Genomic DNA, 8,554 nt, shown 5'->3' with positions numbered 1-8,554 from the left:
CTGCGGTTTCTTCCCCCGGGTTGAGGCACCGGTACTTCACATGTCCAGCTCTGAGGAGGTGGATATTGTGATATTGATTTGAGGACTCGCCACCTCACACACATATCGTGTTTCAAAATCACACGTTTATTCTAACATCAAAAACAAATCAGTTGTGTTTGAAAGCCATGATTATTTTGTTTAATATTCAGACCGTGAAATACTTGTCTGATTATTTTCTCGATTTAACTGAGAAGTAATATCTTTCTGAATTTGTCAACTTACAAATATTGAAGATATATTTGTATATATAAAGAAAGTGAACAGCAGTTTGAGTTGCATTCCTTCCAGTGAAGGAACTTCCATACTACAAAGCGAGTAAGGATGCACACGATGTTTTGTTTGCTGAGAGTGGAGCATGCACGTCAGTTCACAGCTGACAGTGTTCATTCATAAAAATATCCCGAAGTGTAAAGAGAAGTATGCACTAGCGAGAGTTTTTAGCTCCACTCCTGTTGGCTTTATTCTCGAGGGAATAAAAGTCTAACGCAAGGCTCGAATCTCGCGTTTGCCGCGGCAGCGTGTGGATTAAGCCTGCAATAAAGAACATATAGCTCGGATCTCGCGTTTGCCAAGGCAGCGCGCAGATTAAGTCCGCAATAAAGAATATACGGCTCGGATCTCGCGTTTGCCGAGGCTGCGCATAGATATCGTGCCCGTAATATATTTTATATATATGTTTATATATATTTGGAGGGAACTGAGTAGACGGGAGTTCCCTTTCTCTCTTTTCCTATAATATTGCAAACTATTTCGAGCTATAATTCTTTTTGTATTCTAATATATTCAGCCTGTCATTTTTGACTGTTTGTTTTTGGCTGCATTTAATTTGAGAATTAAATGAAATATTGAATACATTAAATTCTGAGGAATTTAAAAAGAAAAGAGGCCGGTCTGCCAACCCTGCCACCTCGTGTGCTTCAGGGCGCAGCGGTTTCCAGTAATCCTCCAAGGAAAGGAGGGTCATAGAGTGGTCAGTTCAGTTGTTACCTGCCGGTTCGCCATTTCAGGGCACTGGTCTGACCGTTCATTAAAAAAAAAAAAAAAAAAGTGTCGCCACCCGTGCTCCCCCGCAGAAAGCTTGGGGACCGGGACAGGCAACACAGCTGAAGTCTTTGTGGAATCTGCGGACTGTTATTATCACCAAGAAGGCTTCGAAAAGGTCCTGACGCCAGTGACATGGGACAATCGAGGGTAGCCCCCTTCCGAAGAGGGTTCTTTACCACACTATATGGTATCCGCCCCTCCTCGGTGCCCTCAGGGGGCCGTTCTGCCAACCCTGCCACCTCGTGTGCTTCAGGGCGCAGCAGTCTCCACTGACCCTCTGAGGAGGGCCGGTCAACATTTGATTCGGTTGTTCCCTGCCGGTTCGCCGCTTCAGGGCGCTGAGTCAAATGCTCAAAAAAAAAAAAAAAAAAAGAAACACCAGAGGTCAGTCTTGAGAGACTGGTTCCCTTAGTAGATTTCTGGTAGATGGAAACTTCCAAGTATTTCTCAATGGGTACTGCTCACAATAGAAAAGGGTTACAGAATTTGGGTCTGGCCCGCCCCAATTTAACAGGGTCTTCCCTATAGTGGTGGACCCCTTGCAGTCTCTGGTATTGGAACACATAGTTCTGGCGCTCTTGCAAAAAGGAGCTAAAGAAGGGGTTTCTCCTCCCAGCAAGCTGTCAGGGTTTTACAGTCTGTACTTTGTTCCAAAGAGGGTTGGAGGGTATTTTCATGTATCCATCCATCCTCAGCACAGGAGGTTCCTCAGATTTGCTTTTGGGGGCGAAGCTTATCAATACAGGGTTCTTCCTTTCTGCCTAGCTCTTTCACCCCACACCTTCACAAAATGCGTGGATGCAGCTCTGGCTCCTCTGAGACTCCAGGGCATTCGCGTGTTGAATTATACCAACACTTGGTTGAATTTAGCTCAGTTTGAGCATATAGCAGTCCAACATCGAGATGTTGTTCTGTCTCACATCAGAAGGCTAGGGTTGAGAATTAATGCCAAGAAGAGTGTGCTTCTTCCAGCTTAAACTACCAACTGTCTAGGGGTAGTCTGGGATTCCATCACGATGCAGGCACGTCTGTCTCCTGCTCTGGTGCGTTCCATTCTTTCAGCCGTGAATGGGGTGAAATTAGGCCAGTCACACACTGCAAAACAGTTTCAGAGACTGTTGGGTCTTACAGCAGCTGCGTCCAACGTGATACCTTTTGGCCTGCTGCACATGAGACCCTTACAGTGGTGGCTCAGGACCAAGGTGTTTTCTCAGAGAAGAAATCCTTTTCGCATGATTAAGGTCACGCGGCGATGCCTTCGTGCCTTAGTCATGTGGAAGAAGCCTTGGTTCCTGTCCCAGGGACCTGTGTTGGGAGCTCCTTGTCGTCGTGTAATGCTAACGACAAATGCTTCCCTCACAGACTGGGGGGGGCGATCATGAGTGGTCGCTTGGCTCAGGGTCTTTGGGAGGACCATCTACTTTCCTGGCACATAAATCATCTGGAAATGATGGGGGTATTTTGAGTACTCAATACTTCCTCCCAGACCCAAGGCTCGCCACTATGTGTTGGTTCGCACAGACAACATGTCAGTGGTCTCTCATATCAACCATCAGGGGGTCTGAGGCCTTGCCAGTTGTGCAGATTAGCCCATCAGATCCTCTTGTTGGCTCTGGGGAAGCTCCTCTCCCTGAGAGCAGCACTTATCCCGGGGCATCAAAATGTGGGGGCAGACATCCTGTTGAGGCAGGGGCCGAGGCCCGGGGAATGGAGTCTCCACCCTGAGGTGGTGGAGCTCATTTGAGAACTTTGGTCGTGCAGAAATTGACCTATTTGCTTCGAAAGAACATCTCTTTGCCCACTGTGGTGCTCTCTGACTAATCCACCCCTCTGGGGTTGGATGCCATGGTGCAGACGTGGCAGAGGTTACGTCTGTACACACTATTTCCCTGATCGCTCTGTTCCCAGGAGTTCTGGAGAGGGTTTGCCTAGAGATGGTCTATCTCATACTGATAGCCCAGTTCCGGCCAACCCGAGTTTGTTTTGTAGACCTAGTGTCTCTTCTACACTGCTCCCCCATGGAGATCCCTATCAGACAGAACTTTCTGTCTCAAGCGGGCGGCATGATAATTTACCCCCGTCTGGAGTTGTGGAAACTCTGAGCCTGGCCTCTGAGGGGGCTAGGCTCATAGAATCCGGTCTCCCAACTGAGGTTGTCGAGACTATACTCCACTCCAGAGCTCCTTCCACGAGAAAGCTATACAGACAAATAAATGGAAGTTGTTTTCTACTTGCTGTAGACAACGTCAGCTGGACCTGTTCCACTCTTCTATCAGTCTTGTGCTGCAATTTCACAAAGTATAAAACTTGGATGGTTTATCTCCTTCTACCTTGAAGGTTTATATAGTGGCTATTTCCACTTATCATGCTTTGTTGGGGGACTCTTCTGTGGAAGAGACTCCCCATTTATATGCTTTCTCTGTGGTACCCAGAGGCTGAGGCCTTCTGTGCGTACAAAACTCCGGTCTGGGACTGGGCTATTGTGTTGGAAGGGTTAGCTGAGGCTCCCTTTGAACCATTAGAGGAGGTGTCTGGAAGATTCCTCTCTCTTAAAACTGTCCACCTGTTGGCAATATCATCTCTCAAAAGAATTGGAGATCTTCAAGCACTTTCGGTTGCTCCCTCATGTTTGGAATTTGCGCCTGGTATGTTCAGGGCTTTCCTTCATCTTAGACCTGGTTATAAATCCAAGGTCCCCACCAACGTCCCAGGACCGAATGTACTGCAGGCCTTTTGTCCTCCTCCTTTGATTAATCCGGATCAGGAAGAATGAGCAAGTGGGTGGTCGAGGCCATCTCTCTTGCCCATGAGTCATACGGGCAGCTTTCACCTTTGACTGTCCGGGCACACTCTACTAGGGGTATGGCTGCCTCAAAGGCTTTGATCTCGGGGGTTCCCATTAACGAGATATGTGATGCGGCTGGGTGTCATCTCAACATACCTTCATTAGGTTGTATAACCTTGAATTGGGCTCCACTACAGGGTCCTCGGTGCTCTCGTCGTAAGATAACAGACAGGCACTTGGTCTTATGGCCTAGTTGGGATAGCGTTCCCAAAGCGACTACGCAGCGTCGATGTTCCCATGAAAGGGAACGTCTCGGGTTACGTCTGTAACCCTGGTTCCCTGAATAAGGGAACGAGACGCTGCGTAGCTTAGCCATACTCCCTGCACGCCTGTGAGCGTCTGCTTCATCCATATCAGAAGCTGGCATTCTTTGTTCTCAGGAGTGCTTTATAGCTTCCTGGTCCGTGACGTCACCCGCACTGACGTCCCGTCACACTATTGGTTCGATTTCACGAGTGCTTCAAGACAAAACGCGCAGAGGCGTACCCAAAGCGACTACGCAGCGTCTCGTTCCCTTATTCAGGGAACCAGGGTTACAGACGTAACCCGAGACGTTTTGCGTCTGTTTGATTTTAGTTTAGAAGTCATATTTTCAAAATTGCATCTATTTGATTACTTAGAATCAGTATAAACCAGCCCATTTGTGAAAACAATCAAATTGAATCCTGTGGTGAAAATCAAGTTTTTAATGTTGTTTATATGTCTATGTGGTGTTTTTAATATGCTTTAAGGCAAACCATGTGAAAATTCATTAGTCAACACCATTGCTGAGTATTTTCTCTTTAAATCTGAAGTGAAAAAACACGATTTGAAATCGCTGGAGTGTGTGACGTCACAAACTACCTTGTAACCAATAACGTCTACCTGCCGGCAGGCTTTAGCATATCATTAACAGAGAACTAGCAGGGGAGTCTCGAGAGAAGCCGGTGTTGCGGCAAAAATGAATTAGCTGACATCACTAGTAAGAGACAAACCTCAGGAGAATTCACTTTATAAAGATTTTATTTCTTGCAAGAAAGAGTCCACAGTCGACACAACCATACAATGTCTGCCCCGAGTGTGAACTAAGGACACAGAGATCCCACAAACATTTATACCCACCCCAATGTTTAAGCAACTCAGTACTTTTCCATACAGGGGAAAAGTGACAATACACACAAATGGCTAGTGACAATACACAAACACAATGGTCCCCCTTCTGTCTTAGAACTTATTTAAATTATCCGACACCCTAGGTTCGGGAAAGCTCTCAGTTTGGGTGTCTCACCGTTACCCCCCTGGGTTTCAGCAGACACTGTGTCTGTTGAGCTCAGAGAGGTGTTTTGCATAGCTTGAAGCAGATATTGACATTAAATTTTTCCCCAACAATTCCCCCTTTTATCATTCTTTGATAACTCACAAGAAAAATTTAAAATGTGTAGATATGAATATAATAATAATAAAAAGTAATAATAAAACAAGCAATTTTAAGTTACTCATCACTCTTACTTAAAATTGGCAACACAGTGTAACATAGCCAATATCCCCAAACTCTCAGATTTGTTACCCACATTCATTAAAGCTGGGTAACATCAATGTGTCCAATCTTTCTGTGGCATGAAATTATATCCTCAATCACCACAACCCCAAACTGCCGCAGGTGAAGTGTCACCTAGTTTGCTAAACGGGCAGGTAAAGTCTGTTTTGATATCGTTGAATTCTTGAAGTCAATTCTGACTCTGCAGTCAGACCACCCTATGTTCACGTTCAGCTTCAGTCTCTGTGAGCACATGCACACATCTCCTTTAACATGCATCACTCTCAAAGGTGGAATCAACATTTCTGTGTGATTGTACCGTTGCGTTCTCTTGCAGGCAGACGTTGGATGTTTTGTTGGAATCTTCCCTTGCTCGATGTCCGCTGTAGCTCTAAGCACCTCTGTCATCTGCTTTGGGATCAGACAGTCAGTTTCATTTATTGTTTCAACAGTCAATGGTACTGCCTTCCAGGCGTGAGACATTTGCAGACAAAGCCAGCAGCTTGTGTTTATCTTCGGTTCTTGTTTCTGCAGCAGTGCCAGAGTGCAGGCCTTGTTCCCTTGGCATTTTGTCATTGCCTCGTCCACTTCCGGTTTTGTTCCCCCTTTTCCTGCTCCTTCATTTCCCATCTACGCCGTTTCATCCCAGCTGGGAATTCAGGTTCGAATGCTGCTTCATGCCACACGTTCCGGGCACTCGAAACCGGTGCCACGGTCTCACTTGCTCCATTCTTTACAGTTGGCTAAATGGATCGCACAGTTGTACGTCCAGAACGTGTGAGGAAGATTATTCTTTGATGTGCTTTTTTTTTTTTTTTACTTTTTTTGGCTCAGCACCACGTTGTGCCATTGTCTCTGCTCCTGAGATGATAGTGGCAAACGATGTCTATATTTGATCTCTGCCTGCACAGACGTGTGCCTCCTGCTCCTCTCCTCTCGGCTCCTCCTCCCCGATCACTGGTGGGACCTTTCTGCAATGGCTCGCATGCACCCACGTCGCTCTCTCAGCTACCTTGACGGCGGTGTGTTGTCAGAAGCACGACAAAAAAGGCCCAAGCCACTTTTTCGCCTTCCAGCTCTTCCTCCTCAGGTCCCTTATCACCATGTAATCTCTCGGCTTGATGTTGTGCAAGGGGGTCTCAGCCGGTTTGCCCTGAGCATCTTTCACCTACACACAGACATTAGACAACAGAGAAGACTTTTCTTTGTGGTAATTCAACATATTGTGCTCACACAAATCTGTGGATGGCAACTGTTGTTTACCCCCTTCCATTCCCATGAAGTGTGGTCGTCCAAAACAATTTCAAATGGGCTTAGATTTACTCTGGTTCTTTTTCTCATTCTCATGTACATTAACACAATAAAACCCTTTGTGAACAACATGTCTTTCATCTGCCCTACCATAGCCCCTTTGCCTCCATGGTCTCGCCCATGGAAGCATTTAGCATAATGAGAGAAAAAAATGTCGGGGTAAACAAGGCTTGCCATCCACGCTCATCCACACATCATTCTCAAGTTTGCAGCCACAACGTCTCCACAGGTTCTTCTCCGCTACTGTAGCAAACGCCTGCATACTCTGTAAGGAAGTCAAAGCATTTGTGTTAGTTTCAGATAATAAAATACATTCTGGTTCCTTTGACTGCTGTGCTGCCGCGGCCTTCGCAGCCATATCTGCTCTTGTTTTTTCTGTTGAAATGAAATCTTTGTTATTAATATGCACTGCGCATTTACATATACCAAGTTGTTTTGGCAAGAGAATTGTGTCTAGAAGAGTAGACACAAGAGAATAATTTAGAATTGGCCGGCCATCAGATTTAAAAAAAAAATAAAAAAAATGTTGTATGTTTCCATAAAGCCCCAAAATCATTCTCAACCCCGAACGCGTATCGTGAATCTGTGTAAATCGTTACACTTTTACCCTCCATAAGCTTTCATGCTTCTGCCAGGGCTACGAGCTCCGCCGCTTGAGCTAAAAAATTTGATGGCAATGTGCCAGATGTCAATGTTTCGAATTCAGTGGTCACCTCGTAACCAACTTTGCTCAGGCCTGTCTGTGGATCTCTGAACGCAGAGCCATCCACAAACAGGATATGCTCACTGTTTTCGAGCAGTGTGTCCGAAATGTCAGGGCGCGGGGTACATATCTGTTTGAGTGCAGTCAAACAGCAATGATGTTCCTCCCCATCCTCCTCTTTTAGAAGGAGAGTGGCAGGATTCAGCACTCTTCAACGCTTGACCGTGATGTTTGGCATATCCAGCAAAATTGTTTGATACCTCAGCCATCGTGCTGTTGACAAATGTGATGTCTTCTGTTTCTGCAAAATCATGGAAACGGCATGCGGAACCATTAATGTCATGTCAGAATACCCCACAAATTCTCTAGAGGCCATCACAGCCTGTTCAGCAGCTGCCACGGCCCTCAGACAGTGCGGCAGGCCTGCTGCTACTGGATCTAGTTTGCCAGAGAAATAACCCACTGGTCGCATTCTGTCTCCATGTAGCTACAAAAGAACAGAAGACATGAACCCTTTTTTTTTTCATTTTTTTTTTTCATAGTATCTCGTTCTGTTGCGACGTGACGTGCAATGCAAATTGTCAGGCATCATAAAATCTGTACCAAATGACAGCGTTCTATTTTTTTCCCAATTCACAGATTGTTTTTGGCCACTCAGTTTTGGTTATGTGCCAATTGTAAACCCATTTTTGGTTCTGTTTTCAAATACATTTGCTCACCCTCTCTCACTACATTCCCGAGGGATCTGCAACCATTACCAAATTTAATTTGCACATTAAATCTTGGTCCAGAACGGGTACTGGGCATGTTTTTGAAGTTAAAAAATGCATGCTTCAGCATGTGGCCCCCTTCTGTCTCACACTTTAGTGACACAGTGAACAGTTCTGTTATATAATGTCCTGATACAGACAAAGAACCATGTGTTTTGTTTGTTAGCGCTGGTTCACATGGCAAGTGACATGATCGCAAAACAGATCGGGTCGCCCCTGAGTCTACCAAAAATGAAATCATTGTCCCTTCAACTAGCAGGGGATATTCAGGCATGTTTAAAAAATCCCTTACTGCTATACATAATCAAACATTTGTCAAAATC

Source organism: Chanodichthys erythropterus, chromosome 13 (genome assembly GCF_024489055.1).
Source record: "Chanodichthys erythropterus isolate Z2021 chromosome 13, ASM2448905v1, whole genome shotgun sequence".
Lineage (NCBI taxonomy): Eukaryota > Metazoa > Chordata > Actinopteri > Cypriniformes > Xenocyprididae > Chanodichthys > Chanodichthys erythropterus.
Note: the sequence above shows the minus strand (reverse complement) of the source record.